Source organism: Melozone crissalis, unplaced genomic scaffold, assembly GCF_028551555.1.
Source record: "Melozone crissalis strain CALT ecotype California unplaced genomic scaffold, PUWL_Pcris_2 ptg000023l_1, whole genome shotgun sequence".
Classification (NCBI taxonomy): domain Eukaryota; kingdom Metazoa; phylum Chordata; class Aves; order Passeriformes; family Passerellidae; genus Melozone; species Melozone crissalis.
Window position 1 is genome coordinate 18,221,885 of NW_026535801.1, and position 14,878 is coordinate 18,236,762.

Sequence of the window (14,878 nt, forward strand, 5' to 3'; positions counted from 1 at the left end):
TGCTGGCTGGGGTTAAACATGACAGGTGTTTTATCTGTGCTTGGTGTAATTTAGTGTAAAAACAGTAATCTACTGATGAAAAATAGTTTCATGATATCTATTAAGGAAAATAAGATGGCTGAATTTTGGGGAAAAAAAGATGGGCTCATTGTGAAGTGACCCTCTTTTTAAATGAAGTGTATTTAAGATAGCAAAACCATAGCTGAACTGGCTATTGCATATTAACACATGCACAGGAATAGGTTTCACTTGAAAGCACCGATGCTGTAGATCTGTGCCTGTGGCAATCAGATAATTGTAACTCTATCAGTTGCTCCATGGATTTAGTGCTAGGGCTCGTGAGTGCCTGTGTGCTCTTAGGGCTGCTCCCAAGCTAACTGTGATGAAGATGCACTCAGAGGCTCCTGGGGTCAGGTTACTTGTAACAAATCTTTCAGGTTCGTGCTGGGAGGAGGACATAATTCTGTAGTGATTATTGGGTTAGCGTTTTGTTGTGCTAATTGAACTGCTTGTATCTTTATCTTTGGGGTATGAATGAGAACATCAATGACATTCCTTTCTACAGGTCTAGCTGTAGTATGTGAGATCAATCCAAAATTTCTTGCTGAGGTCTTAGTGGCACTCTTCATGTCATAATGGAGAGCGATTTCACCCTTGATGGTTGTGTCACTGTCACAGACGTGCACTCTTTGCAAGGTATTATTGACCTGATCTAGGTTAGACTCTATATCACCTCCAATTGTAATTTAGGATCTAGTGGTTTCTGATTTTATGTCACTTTTCTGTTAGGCTATTGCTATATATTAGGTTTTAAATAATCTTTTTTAAAATAGATTCATATTGAGCTGTCTTTGCCAAGCCTCCCCCATCCAGTCTGTTTTACCATGAAACACCTATGCATTGATGCTGGTGATGGTGCTGACTTTTAGGTCTTTCAAAGAAGATTGGTAACCATCCTTATGTTCTGTTAAGCATTTTAAATGTTTGATTAAGTGGGTGCTGATAACCAGAACAAGACAAGTGCAGCATAGTCTGCCAGTAATTCACCAAGACCACTGGGTTATTTGAAGAAATCAATACCTCAATTTATACGACTGAAGGTTTTGAGAAAAGGGTGAGGTGCCACTGAATACTTGCACAACTGTATAGCAACAAAAATACTAAAAAAAAATCAAGACATGAACTAATCTCAGGAATCTCATTTAATACCATGTCGGGCTATCACAACTCAGTCTGTAGACATTGCTTTTATTGATCTATTTAGTATTACAATATTTAGAGAATCCTCTGTGGCAACATGCAACATACCTGTATGTTTGCCTGTTACTAGAGTAATTTTCAGTCCTTATTCAGAAGACAGGTAGGTTTAAAGATGTGAAGGAAAGATCAAACTATTTTCTGAGATTTCCAATAAAACGTTTTCATGAATTTAAATTCAGCAAAACACCACACCACCAGCCCTCACCTCACATTTTATACTGCCCTGCCACAAACATGCACTAAAAGGCCATGATTTGCAGACCAGCTGCAGTTCTTCCTGAAGTCAATGAAGGCTGTGGTTGTTTGGCACCACTCAATTTCATAATCATTCCCAGCACTGAGAAAATAACGTTCAATGGAGAAAAACTGTAAATTAGAGAAAATCTACAGGTTGTTGCCCTCAATGGAGTTAATGATCCTTCAGTCTAAACACAGTACAGTAAATAAAAAATTGCTCTGCAACTGAGATAAAAGATGGAGCTTACATTAATGTTACTTTGGCCAAAAGACTGAATTCAATGTAACTATTACCCAGTGATTTGTTAAATAGAGATTCAAAGGCATTCTTTTTATGTAAAAGTCCAGTGTATGTTTTAACAGCCTTCAAACACAGTTCTTAAGCTTTCCCCTGAGAACACCAAATCTAAGGTCTTGCAGTTCAAACTTACTTACATTGGAAAAAAAAAAAAGGTTCAACTTGGGCTATCATGTATAGGTTCAAATATATTTGGTCCAATCTAGTTTGCTCTGAGTGAATATAAAGAGCAAACCAAGTCACAATTATTGCATAATGTAAAATATCTTAATCATGGCTGTGGCTTATTTACTTTGTGGCTGCAGCTGGTGTCGTGTACCCATGTGTACCAGTTAAAACCTATATGTAAATTTTTCACTTTCTAAAGAACTATTTAAATAAATGAATCTGGCCTGAAAAATACCACATTTTCAATCTTAAACTTAGGCTGCTAATGAAAGACAATTTTGTTTCTTTTTAAAATACAGAAATTGAACTGTCTTTCATCAAACAAAGGGAAAGACAAGCTTTATCTTGGAGGATGATTCCATTTACCCTCAGACTGGCATTTAAGGAGTGAGAAGATTTCCATGTCACATTTTGCTCATTGTTCTGCTTTTTATGGTAATTCCTCCTGCTTGCAGCTGAGCCCCCTGCTGTGCTGTGCTCACTGCACACCAGCGTGCCAACCCACACACCAGTGCTGTTTGTCAGGGCTCATTCCCTGCACACATCCCAAACCCTGAGCCCAGGGTCACAGCCTGAGCCTGGGCTGCGGGGAAGGGTGTGTACTTAGCCTCTGTAGGAGGCACTGTGGGCATGCAGAACATGGTCTGCTGGTCATTTGGAGCAACCACAGGATATATATTGCACCTAAATATATCCAAAATTCCTACCCTAGAGAGTTCTGGGGTCCAAACAGTTCTTCAGGACTGGCTTTATTTCAGCTCTTTTATTGGGAAGAAAGCTGAAGGAAATAAATTACTGGCCTTCTTTGACTGAAAAAATAATGCAGAAAATAAGAAAGGAGTTTATAAATCTAGGTATGAATATTATTACTATCATTTTATTTCCATGTGTTATTAAACAGCTGCCAGGTTTCCTGTGTTTGGCTACACTGTGAATAGTGTCTTGCTTTTTGGAGACATGCTGTTTGCAGAGCTATGCTGTTCTCAGGTTAGAACTGAAACTCTGCCACTGACATGAGCTTCAGGATGTATTTATTATTAATACAGAGAATCCAGTAATGTTGTGTGCTTGCTGAATTAAAGGCAAAATCAAAGGCACTTTAGCTGTCAAGACCTTAGTTCAGAGCTCTCAGTTTATCCTGCAGAGGATGACAATGTGTCATTGATTTCTGAAATGGAGCAGGCAGCTACCTTCATTACCAGTCTGGCAACTTTATAGCTGTGCTCAGTGGCAAATCTAGTGCTGGTTCAAACCCCATCTGGTGTTTCCCATGGTAGGCATGTTGTTTTACACTGCTCCATCACTGAACACTATCCAGGAAAATATATCTTTATTTTCAACCACTTCCACTTTAAGTGTCCATAAGACACCACAGGAGGTATCCTCTTCCTCAAGGGCCAAGAGATGGAGTTCCTGGTCCCACTAAGGAGGTGGGAGAGTTTTAAAGCTGCTGGAAACACCTAGCAAGAGTGCATCAGCAGAAGGGGCCAAGCAGTCAAGCTGGCACATCTTTGTTAGGAAGGGCCTATGGTAGGATTGGCACCTCAACTAGACTCTCCCAGCCAAGTGCATTAGCACCTATCCTGCATTTCTTCTTGCCTTTGCCCTGAACGTCTGCAAGATAATCTATGTCCAACACCAGGGTGTTCTGAATACACCCAGTGTTGTGTTCAAACGGCCTACATCCCTCCTTCATCCTTATGCCAAGAATTTTCTGTCAGCTGGTTCAAGGCTTCAGAAATGCTTACAGAAAGTGCTGGACAAAGGGACATTTGGGTGGAACATGCTGTACCTGGTGCTGATGGAATGGTTGAACAATTATGGATGGTGCACATCCTTTGTCAGACCTGAGTTTGAATCCAGACCCATATGTGACCTCAAATGTGACATTTTCTCCCCAGTTCCCATTACTATTGTCCATCTTATTTTACTATTTAGCTGCAGTCAGGATTTACAAAAGGACTTTTCAGGGCAGGCTTCCTTCCAACTCTGTGTGCATGATCTTCTGCATTTTTGTTCATTTGATCTATGCTTATGCCATATATCATCACAGAAGAACGGGTAATTAAAAAAAACAATTAATTTCTTGCTAATTGAATGTTTTCTGAGTAATTCACAAACCTGGATGATTACCAACAGCAGGCAAATATTTAGAACTGTTAACCAGCGTCTAAAAGCATCAGAAATAACCATCTGGATTTACAAAACTTCCGGTGCATCTGTGTAGCACATTGAACATCTCTGACTTCAGTCAGGAAGGGCACAAAGGCCTGCTCCTTAGGAGGAAATGTTGTGTTTAGGAGATGCTCTCTGGGCTTTCCTTTGATTACTTCTGTTGTGGGGTGGAATTCTCCTCTAGATCTGCTTTTGAGGAGCTCCATGTGGTGCTCAGTAAAGGCCCTCCCTGTGCTGCTGCCAGCAGGAGGCAAAGGAGGGAATGTAATAACACCTCTTGAGAGGTGTTCTTCTTGAGAGGCCATCTTAGGGGCTGGGAAAAAATTTAGAAGGTGTGGATGCTCACCATCTGGAGACCAGACTCCAGGCTTGCAGAAGGGCTGGATTCCTTCCTTGGCTTTTTTTTTTCGCATGGTTTGGGCATGGCTGAATCAAAGAGGAGCAATGTCAGGAGTGTGGGAAATTTGGAAATGAACTGCTGAGCCTGGAAGAAGCAAGCCAAGAGCTGTCAAAAAGTAGGGAAAGCCTGCCTGGACTGTCTCCAAAGAGATTTGAGACTAAGAGCACCAAAGCCATCTCAGTACATTGCTGGAATGAACTTGCAGCATGGCAGAGTGCCCAGGTTAGAGATGGCATCAGGACTCTGTTACAATCCATCTGCAATAAATGGAATGTTTAGTCTAATGCAAGAACATGATGTGTCCTTCTCCAGAAGGAATCATTGTCCTTCACCCAGCATTGTGGGTGCTGTAAAAAGCTCCAGTAGATCCAAGCAGGAGTTTCCCATGGGGCAATAGAGGCAAATGCCATAAGCCTGGTCCCAGTTACATCATTTCTGTAAGAAAGACATTTACAGGTGACAGCAGATGTTTTTACTTGTCTTATTTCCTCTGAAACTAAGAGAAATATTATGTCTTGTTTGGTGATTTTTGTAGCAACTATTTTCTGTTACCTCTGCATTTCATTTTGCCCACAAGGACAAGGTCTTTTTCATCCTTTGCCAGAAGCGTGAAAGGAGAAAATACTTCTGTGCCTCCTTAGCTTTTCTCTCATCTTGATCACTCAAACATTTGTTATCTTGCCAGACAACTGTACCTGCTCTAGTGCCACTCAGTCTCACGAGCTGTAGAGGACAGCACAGCCTCCTGGGGAAGCCAGCAACTGAAGTTTTGGCTATTGTTTGGATAGAAAATAGAAATATTGTTTGGATAGAAAATCACCCACCTATGTCTGTGTGTTAGACCTTGGCAGGGTGCAGTCAATGGAGAAGCAGACTATTTGAAACCCTATTTCATTTTGCTTATGGTAAACAAATGAGCCATTCAAAGAGAATGTGATACTAGGAAATTATCCTCTGCTACATGCCAGCTTCAAATAGACCTCAAACAGCACTGATAAAATCAGGAAATCTTTTTTGCTGTTTCAAAATAAGTAACTGAATTTTACTTTATCCTCTAGGTGATGTGAAATTTCAGTCATACTCCAGTGCTTGCAGTCGAATATTTGGCTCTTTCACATCACTCATTACCTCACTGAATCCCACATGCCAGTTTTTTAAAAGGTTTGCTTTTAAGTCATCCAAGGACAAATATGCCTTTGGCAACATTTAATGACCCAAAATATCCCAGAGAGAAAACACTTGCTGTGCTGCTGGCTCCAGTAGCTGCCCTGCTTCCCACAGGACATTAAACCCGAGCAACTTACAGTGGCTGAGATGGGGACAAGCTTTCATAAATCCCCTTTCTATAGTTGTGGCTTTGTGACTTGCTGTGTGTCTCTCCTTTTGTTCTTGTTCCTCAAGTGCCTGCAGCCTTTGTAACCCAAGCATTTTTCAAGGATTTGGGATTTTTTTAATATTTGGCCAGGAAGTCCGAGTAGACAGGTAGCCTTAGGGACAAAGTCTAATTGCCCAGCCTCACTGGAATCCCAGACTTAGGGAGGTAAGCCAGTGCCCTGTCAGTGGAGTATTTAAGGAAAGCCCTCAAAAGCCTGGGAAGGAGAGAACCAGTGGTAGGAAGAGGAACTGTGGACAGAGTTACAGTGCCTTTGTTCTCTCCTGCCATACAGGGCACTTACCTGCCAAGGCTGTGTGCTTTTTAAAGCCAGGTAATGGATGTATGATAGAGAATGTAATGTGGAAAAACAGGTGGTGGCTGAAGGAGGAGGAATAGCTGCTTAGGGTAGGAGCATCAGCTCTCTGCTCCCCATTCTATGATCTTTCCAGACTCCAGCTTTCACAAGGCAGGACCAGGCTGGGGAATACAAACCCAATTATCAGATTATCTAAGTCAGTATTTAGGCATTAAAATACTTAGACCTGTCATAAGGAGGGTTGGAGCAGGAATTTTTCTCTTTTTCAGTTTTTAATTCCAATCCTAGGCAAACAACAGCACGCCAAACTGAAATGCTTCTTTTTCTGTATTGATCAAAATGTTTTACAGATGTAGGCAAGAATTGTTTGCTTTTCATCAGTGCAGCATAATCATCTGAAAACACAGTGTTAGCCAAAATGAGCTGGTAGGCAACAAAATGCAGCACAGAACAGAGCTGGGCAGTTTCTCAGCTGAATAGCTGGGCAAGACCTCTGAAATAGTCACAGCAAAAGAGCAAATGACATGGAAATAGCATATTCAACAGCATTCAGTTTAAGTTTTACCTTCTAAAAGGTGTATCGAAATCACCAGCTTGGAATGTGGCTCACCTAATTTTACATTCTGAAATGCTTGTCCCACACTCAGTGCTGGGAATAGGTTTGCTGCTGAGACCATCTCTGCCACTTCTCCATCCACTTGATTGGCCAGTGTTCAAATTTTATTTCTTTAGTTAAATTTTATGGTTAAACATTATGTATGGGCACACCTCATTTGATCTGTTATAGCCATGGAGTTTAGCCAATTTATGGCAAAATAGCCTACTCTTGTCACAGAAGGGATGGGACTCATTGAATTAATATAAATTCCTTGAGGCAGTAGCTACATCTGAGCAGCACTAAGGGAAACCAATCCTGTTATACCAAGAAAGTTCAGAATACTACAAGTTCTGCCTTTTTCAGCATGGTAAAATCCAAATATGATGCATCTTAAGGTGGATGGATCTCTTTCTTTGGTGGATAGATGATGGAAATTATTGATGTATCTGCCTAATGTGCTGTTCTCTTGGCAGACAGCCTAGTCTTCAGAGGATAACTGAGAGCTCTCAGATGCTGTTAGTGTTCTTTGCAAGGGTTCTCAAATCACACACAAACCAACTCTTACTCTGCAGATGTATGTAATGGCATTGATCTTGGAGCACAGTGCTCACACCCAGCCAGGAGAGAACTGGGCCCACGTTCTTTAAACCTACTGCATGGAGAAGTAAGATCCTGTTCCAGGAGGTGTATTTCATGGGTGCAGAGTGCCAGGACTGGCTGCTCCAGAAGGTGCTTTTTTCTTTCAGATATATAAGTTTCTGTGCCTATTCTTTAACTACAAAATAAGCATCCTTACCCTCCTCTCTAGTGATGAATTTCTGCTACTAAAGTAGCCCATGTGAGGCAATGAGGGCTATGCAGACACTGCATTTTCAAAGCACTTAGTACCTTTGTTCTGTGCTCTCCAGCCAAGCAAAGGCTCTTTGCATCTTTTTTTTTTTTGCCAGGTTTTATGGGGATATATAAAGTGTGAGTGGCTTGCCAACAGCTAGCAACTGCTTCACATACATGTGGCAATTGAATACACTCTGGAGGAGCAAGACTATCAGAATAAACCTTCAAAGAACAAAAGCTGCAGTGTGGACAAACTTCAAGCTATCTTTACCAGTACTCAGGTGATGAAAGGATATTCTCCCTGCCCACATGCTGAGTGCACAGGCAGCAGGGACTGCCAGCAGTTGCTGCCTAACTTGCCTTCTTCGGGTCTTGAAAATGTGAAAGGCATTAAGAGTGAGTTCATTCAATCTCAGTGAATAACATGATGAGTTTGCAAGTACACTCCTCTCTGTGTGTGCATTTGTGTTCTGGAGTATTTTGGGAGCATACCTGTGTTTGGGTTCTTTTGCCTTCTCATGTGACCAGAATATGTAGATTATGACTGCTGACTCTCAACTGCATCAACTCCTGTAGCCGCATTTTCACTATATCTGCATACTATATTTGGACTTGTCTTCATTTGTAATAGTATGGGTGTTTCTTCTTCCATGGTGTCTGGCAGCCAATCTACCTCCCCAACCATCCTCCCTCCTACTGCCTGCTGAACTGGGGCTTGCAGGGCCTGTTGCAGTTCCTGCTTGGTGCAACACATGGTTCTGCTGTGGAAACTTGGTTTGCATCCTTCCATTTTCACATAAATTCTTTCAGCTCAGTTGTTTCAATTCAGTCAGTGGTCATATGCTCACAAGTACCTCAACTAAAAGACATCCATTCTCACTTTGGCTAATGCCACTTGTGACTAGTTGAGATGGTAGGATTGGCACTTTTTCTCTGGCAAACCTTATATTTCAGAAATGTTCCCCATATTATTATCCATTTCTCCTCTGTCATTAATCACGGTGTTCTTCTATTTCATGTGATTAGCCTACAAAGCATTTGGGAATCCATGACAGAACTTTCACTTCATTTTGAGAAGTGTGATTTATGTAAACTTCAAGAGTATTCCTGACATTCCTGAAAGCTCCCTTATACAGCTGGAATTTATGGACAGGGATATGTTCACACTTTCTTTTTTCCTTTTGCTGTGCTTGGTGTTGCTGTAGATGCTAATCTCCTTCTTTGCCTCTCCATCTTCAGATGTTTCCCATGGGTGTAGATAATGAAGCCCTCTCTATGATACACCCAGCTCCACTGGCTGTTCATATCAGCCTGACCATGGGATGGAGGTGGAATACGTGCTCTGGAAAGGGCACCTTACTGGTGGCCTTTGAGTCAGGTCTGCCACACAGGAATTGCTTCTTGTTTCTCCATTGTTTCCCTGATGCTTCTTTTCCCATTTTATTTTCCAAGTATTTTTTGTGGGGTTTTTTTGCTTTTAAGTTAGACCCACAATCATGGCATACTGACTGTTCATGTACCAAGCCTAATATACCCTTTCAACTTCAGCAGACATCCTTCCTTCCTGCCTTCTCTCTCTTTCTTCCCCTAGCTGCAATACTCCTTCACTGAGTCACTGTCCTAGTGCTGAATCTAAGAAAACTGAAGTGGCCAGTAGTCCTCCCTAGAAGGACAGAATTTCTTTAACCACTCCAGTCTGGCTGAAAAAAAATTGCTTACCAAAAGCAATATTGGTAAGGGCTTTTTATCTTTTTTTAAAGCACTCTAGAAACCAGCACACTCTTCTCTAAAATGTATTTTCTCCCTATTTATGCAGGCTTTGAAGGCTACTGCCTGTGCTTTTACATTTTAGCTTGGAAACCACAGGAAAAAAAAAAAAGAAATGCTCAAGGCATTCTAGATTTAGATGAGTTTAAGTAAGCACTTAAAAATAATTCTTGGATGCTGTGCTGCATCCCACTATCACTGATTTTGTATTAGAAGTTCTCTTGCGGAGGGCACAAATTTTGTTTAAAGACCAAATGCAGATAAGAGAACAAGCCAGATAAGGGCTGCAGCAGGTGTTCTTGTTTGGTTTGGTTTCTCCCTGGTAGAAATCAATATTTCTTTAACAGATATTTGCCTTTCAATGCTGCTTTTTTCCTCATCTCATCCCCAGCCACTTCTGTACCTGTGCCATCTTATTGAGGTTTTGATTCAGCTCACACTGCTGAGAGTAGATGTTGAGAGCATGGCCTTGGGTGCTGCCTTTTTAGTGCTGAGATTTTTGAACAATCATTCACTGCGAATGTCTGTAAGAAGTGCCAAAGCCTTCAATGGAAAGAAAGCAAAGCGGCTAAGATGCAACAAGTAGTTCTATGAAGGTGAAACATTGAAGGACTTTCACCTTAAACTTGGCCTTAGTTCAGTATGTTCCAGGGAAGCAGTGCTTTTAGGGTTGTTTTGACATTTTTTGTCATCAAGTGAAAAGATGTCGCATAAGCTGTCTCAGTAAAATTACACACTTTTTACAGCTGTATTGCCATTATTCTTTTATATATAAATTATGGTGTTGTCTGGTTTTGCCTGCTTATCCCATTAAAGTAAAAAAATGTACCTTTTATGAAGCTTTTTACTGACCTATTAATATTCTATTAGTAGAATGTTCTGCTTCTATTCGGCTTGGCCTTTTTCCTTTACAGACAGCAAACTCCCTACCTCAATTCCCAATAAACTGGTTCATTAATTTGGTGCAGTATTTTGTTCTTTTAGCCTATATCATGTCACCTTTCATGGCAGCTAATCTCAGTTTGGAGGTTCAATCCCATGTGTGGGTTTAGTGTGAGATGCTTTGAGAGTTGTTTTAAAGTTGTTTGGGGAATTCACAGCATCATTTTCTCAACAGGCTCCAGTGCCATCTCGGAGCTCAGCAAGAGTACACTGCACATTAAGTTCCTAATTTTCTCTGGTGGGAGGAAACTCAGAAAATCCTTATTCTGCAAATTATAGTTAATATTCTAGTATAAAAGTAAAATGACAGTTAATATATCGTGTACACATTAAATTTTAAGGGATATATTCTCCATTCATTTCATGTGTGATTACTCCTCTTTGACGTTAATTGGAATTCTGTGTAAAGACTGAAGAGAGACCATCAGTGGTAATGTAAATTGAAACAAGTCTGGTACAATACAGCTTTTAAAGAAAGAGTCATTCAAGTAACATTGATGCGGTATTCAGCTGTTCTCTGTAAATAACAATTAAAGGATCCTCCAGACTGTTAATAATTCTGTAGTAGGATGGTATAGCCTACTGCTGCTTCATCAAGGTGTTAAATAAATATTATGAGGTAAGGGTCTTCTGTAGCAAATATTTGAAATTGGCTACATAAAACAGACTGAGCTCTGTTACAGGCTCACAGCTCACCAGCGTGAACTGAGAAGGGATAGCTTCAGTGTAGTTTACAGCACCCATAAAAAGTGACTGGAAAATTGATACAAAAGATGTTAGTTTCCTGACTTGTACATCTTAGTCAGTTGAGCTGGAGACAAATCATAAGAACTGCAAGGTCTGACTGCTTCCTTATGCAACTAGAATGAAAAAAACCCTCTTTCTCTTGGCAGGCAGCTCGGTGCTCTGTGGCTGCAGCTCAGCTGGGAAAGGCAGCAGAGGGGATCCAGGAGCACAGCTCTGTCCTTGTCACCCCTGACCCTGCTGCTGCCAGCACAGCCCCGACCCCAGCCCTGCTCCTGCCTGTGGGGCTGCACAGCCATGGCCCAGAATGAAGCCTCCCTCACGGTAAGGCTTTCCAGAACTACCTCTAGGGAAAAAAAACCCCATTTATATTGTATTCTATTCTCTCTACCTAAGTCCTTCCTTTGCAATGGTGCCTATAGCAGTTATTGCCTATAAGGAGTTTTCCTGAATGGGATCACTGCCCTGAAATCACTTACCATGCAGGCACACCAGAGAGAAGAGCATGGAGTTAAGAAGGGCACGGGGGATGCATAAGTTGGCATTACTGCTGACAGAAATACTCATTTGTCCCAGCTTTGATAAACTTTGCTCCTGCTTCGGTAGGACCTTGGGTGCCAGTGGTCCTTCATTACAAAGTGCAAAGGCAGCCACAGACACCGTCAAAAAGAGAAATACAGCACCTGGCGCTTCTGCTATGCTCTTTTGTTCTGTTTGATTCTCTTTAATTCTCTCAGTGATCAGTCCTCACTTTGCTTCTACCTGATGAAATGCACCCATAGAAGTTAACTCCAGTTTCTTAAGGACGCACATACGCAGACCAGGATTTATTTGGACTAAACATTTATTTCCTTTTTAAATGGAGTTAATTGCTAATTATCTAGACCTAATTAATGGCAGTGAATACAAATTTGCACTCTCCCAAAATATTTATTCTAGGAAACAAACAGTTCTTTCTAGTCTCTACTAGTTCTAGAACCAGCCAGGATGAGCCACAGGCATTTATGTCTCAAAAGAAATTATTGCAAAGGGGGCAGATTTGCTTTTTTCAGTTTCATGTTAATTGACAACCAATTAAACAAATGTAAAAGACAACCAAAGCATCTGGCCTAGGCATGGTGTTCACTGAAAGATGAGAAGCACATTTGAAACAGAATGTTTGCACATGCTGGAAAGCCTCAGTCAAATGTCAGTGTGAGGAGATGGTGGGACAGGAGAGAGGATCTGTGGTGTGCTGTACTTTGAAGTGTTTTCTGTAATCAGGTTGGGACTTATTTGGACTATGACAGTGGTATTTTGCTGTACAGAAGTAAGAAATTTAGTATTTTCAGGGTTCATTTTTAAAAAGGAAAAAAAAAACCAAACCTAGTTCCGCTATTAGAATAGAATGTGGTTTGACGTTTTTACAATACAATTGAATCAGATTGCTGTAGCATTTAATACCTCAGTTCATAGTAAGGCTGTAATGAAGAGCTGTTTTCCAATCTAGAAATGTTGTAGTTTTAGTTGTTGTAGAATAGCACTGAGGGGCAGAAACAAAGGGAGCTAGATGTTTCTGCTGTTTTGCAGGTGAGCACGGCTATTAAACTCGTAAGTGAAGAGATTTATTTTTATTTTCAAATTTAATGATTTCTGATAGATCAAGTTGATTCTCTTAACTAGATGAAAATGTGGGGAGGAGAAGGGAAGAGGTTCTATGCAGCAGGACTATCAAGTTCAGCCACAGTATTGCTGATGTGAAGATCAGAGGAAATAATTCTGGGGCAGGTAAACAGACTCCTTGATAAGAAAGAGAAACAATCCAGATTGCTCTGTGGGCTCTAAAGATAAGTACAAAGGAAAAGACGGGGGAATATTTTCTGGGGTTTTGTCTGAGTTGAGAGGAGAGCAGATACAAATCTGAATACTTTTTTCCCCACTTTAAATTCTCACATTCCTTTCCTTCCCCCAAAATGTCATATCATTTCCACTTGTTTGTTTCCTCCTTAGCAATGCTTCAAAAATGCTGTGAGTAGCCTCATAACATAAATTTTATCACTGAATTGATCAAATTTACTACACTGATTCCACAAGAATATTTAAGTTTCTGAGAAAAATCATAGAAACCTTTGTGAAGGGCAATGTGTGTATGTTATGTGCTAAATTACAAACCCTCAGCACATAAACCTTAGAGTTCTGGGAAATGGTGTGTTTAAGTCCTGGAATGTCCCCTGGAGAGGCAGAGAGAGCATCACTGCCTGGGCAGGTGCCAGAGCCCTCCAAAATCCAGCCCAGGCCCTGCAGGCTGAAAGCAAGAGCATGCTAGTGGCAGCTAGTTAAGATGTACCCACACCCATTCCAAAAGCTAGAGTTAGGGGAAGCCTTACACTGAATACAACTGAGTCTGTGGAAAAAAAATTGCTGGAGTTGCTGTTTTTTCATCACAAAGGCCTCAAATGGTACCAGTGCATTGCTGAAGTTTAATATGTTGACATTTGATGTGAAAGCAAATGTATATCCTCTTACACCATGTGGTCATTTATACAGTGCTTAAAAGACTGTAGGCTAGGTAATAGTACTTTAAATTAAGGAGGAAGCTTTACACCTGTTGTGCTAGAACTTAATTCTTTCTCAATTACATTCTGAATTCTTTCTGAGAATGCTGGTTTTTAAAATGTATGTTTATTTTTTAAAAGCTTACACTGAAAAATAATCCTTTTGACAACCCTATTGTTCAATATTCACTGAATAACTCCTAATATGTCTCTCTGAGGGTTTTATGCTTGTGCTTTGTCTTGGAATACATTGCTGTTTTGTCAGCACCCTAATATCCATGCAAAACCCTCAGTATGTGAAGCTGCAAGAGTGCAAATTGTGTGTTTTCAAAGACTTGCTGAAACTTAGGTCCTTGCTTTGGGCTTCCTGTGGCATTATTCTCTTCTGATTGTAATTCCTGCTGGTTTTACATGCTGCCTCTGCATTTCAAGCCTAGTGAAAAGGATGTAACATTGTGCATTGCTCCTTTCTTAGCCAGTATAAAGAACTGGGCAAGTACAAAAATCTTTGATGTGGTTTTGTTTTGGGTTTTTTTCCTGAGTGTATTTCTGGTAGATTGGGAGTGCAAGAAAGCTTGGCTTTGGCAGGCTTTTCAGGTGAAATGTAGCTTCACCTGAATTTGGATTCCCCCAGCTTGGTAGATCATATTCTCATAAGGTGATTCAGAAAGGGTACTCTGGGGTATGCATGCTCTGAGTGTGCATATTTGTCTTCCCTCACTGCTATTTGTATAGCTTCTTTCAAATTTTTGCCAGGATGACAGTGTTTGCATATGGTCTACTTTGGTTATTATTAGATTCTTCCTGTTCCCCGTAATTGACTCTTTTCTGGGATGCCATGTAAGATGCCTGAGGTCTTTTATATGCGTTATTTCAATATTTGATCTCTTCCATTAGTTTGTCTGCATGCCCTGTTCTGCTCTAGAGCAATAACATCAAATGTTTTCAAGCCCTGTAGCATTCTGTAAATCTGCTGAAAGACCAGTAGTACCTAGTGGGGAGCTAACTGGGAAATGTCACCTGGGCACAGCAGTGCTAAAGTCAAAAGCATCTTGCAAAGGGCTAAGGCCTCCCTGCCACAGGGTAATTATGGGAGAAGATCACACTCTGCAGCTATTTTGTCAACTGGGAAAATTGATGAAGCACCAATGTTTTGGCCAGTGTTGTCAGCTGAGTTTTTTCTTCTAATGTAGTTATGCTCTTATTAACAGCCAAAATCTGCTATGTCCT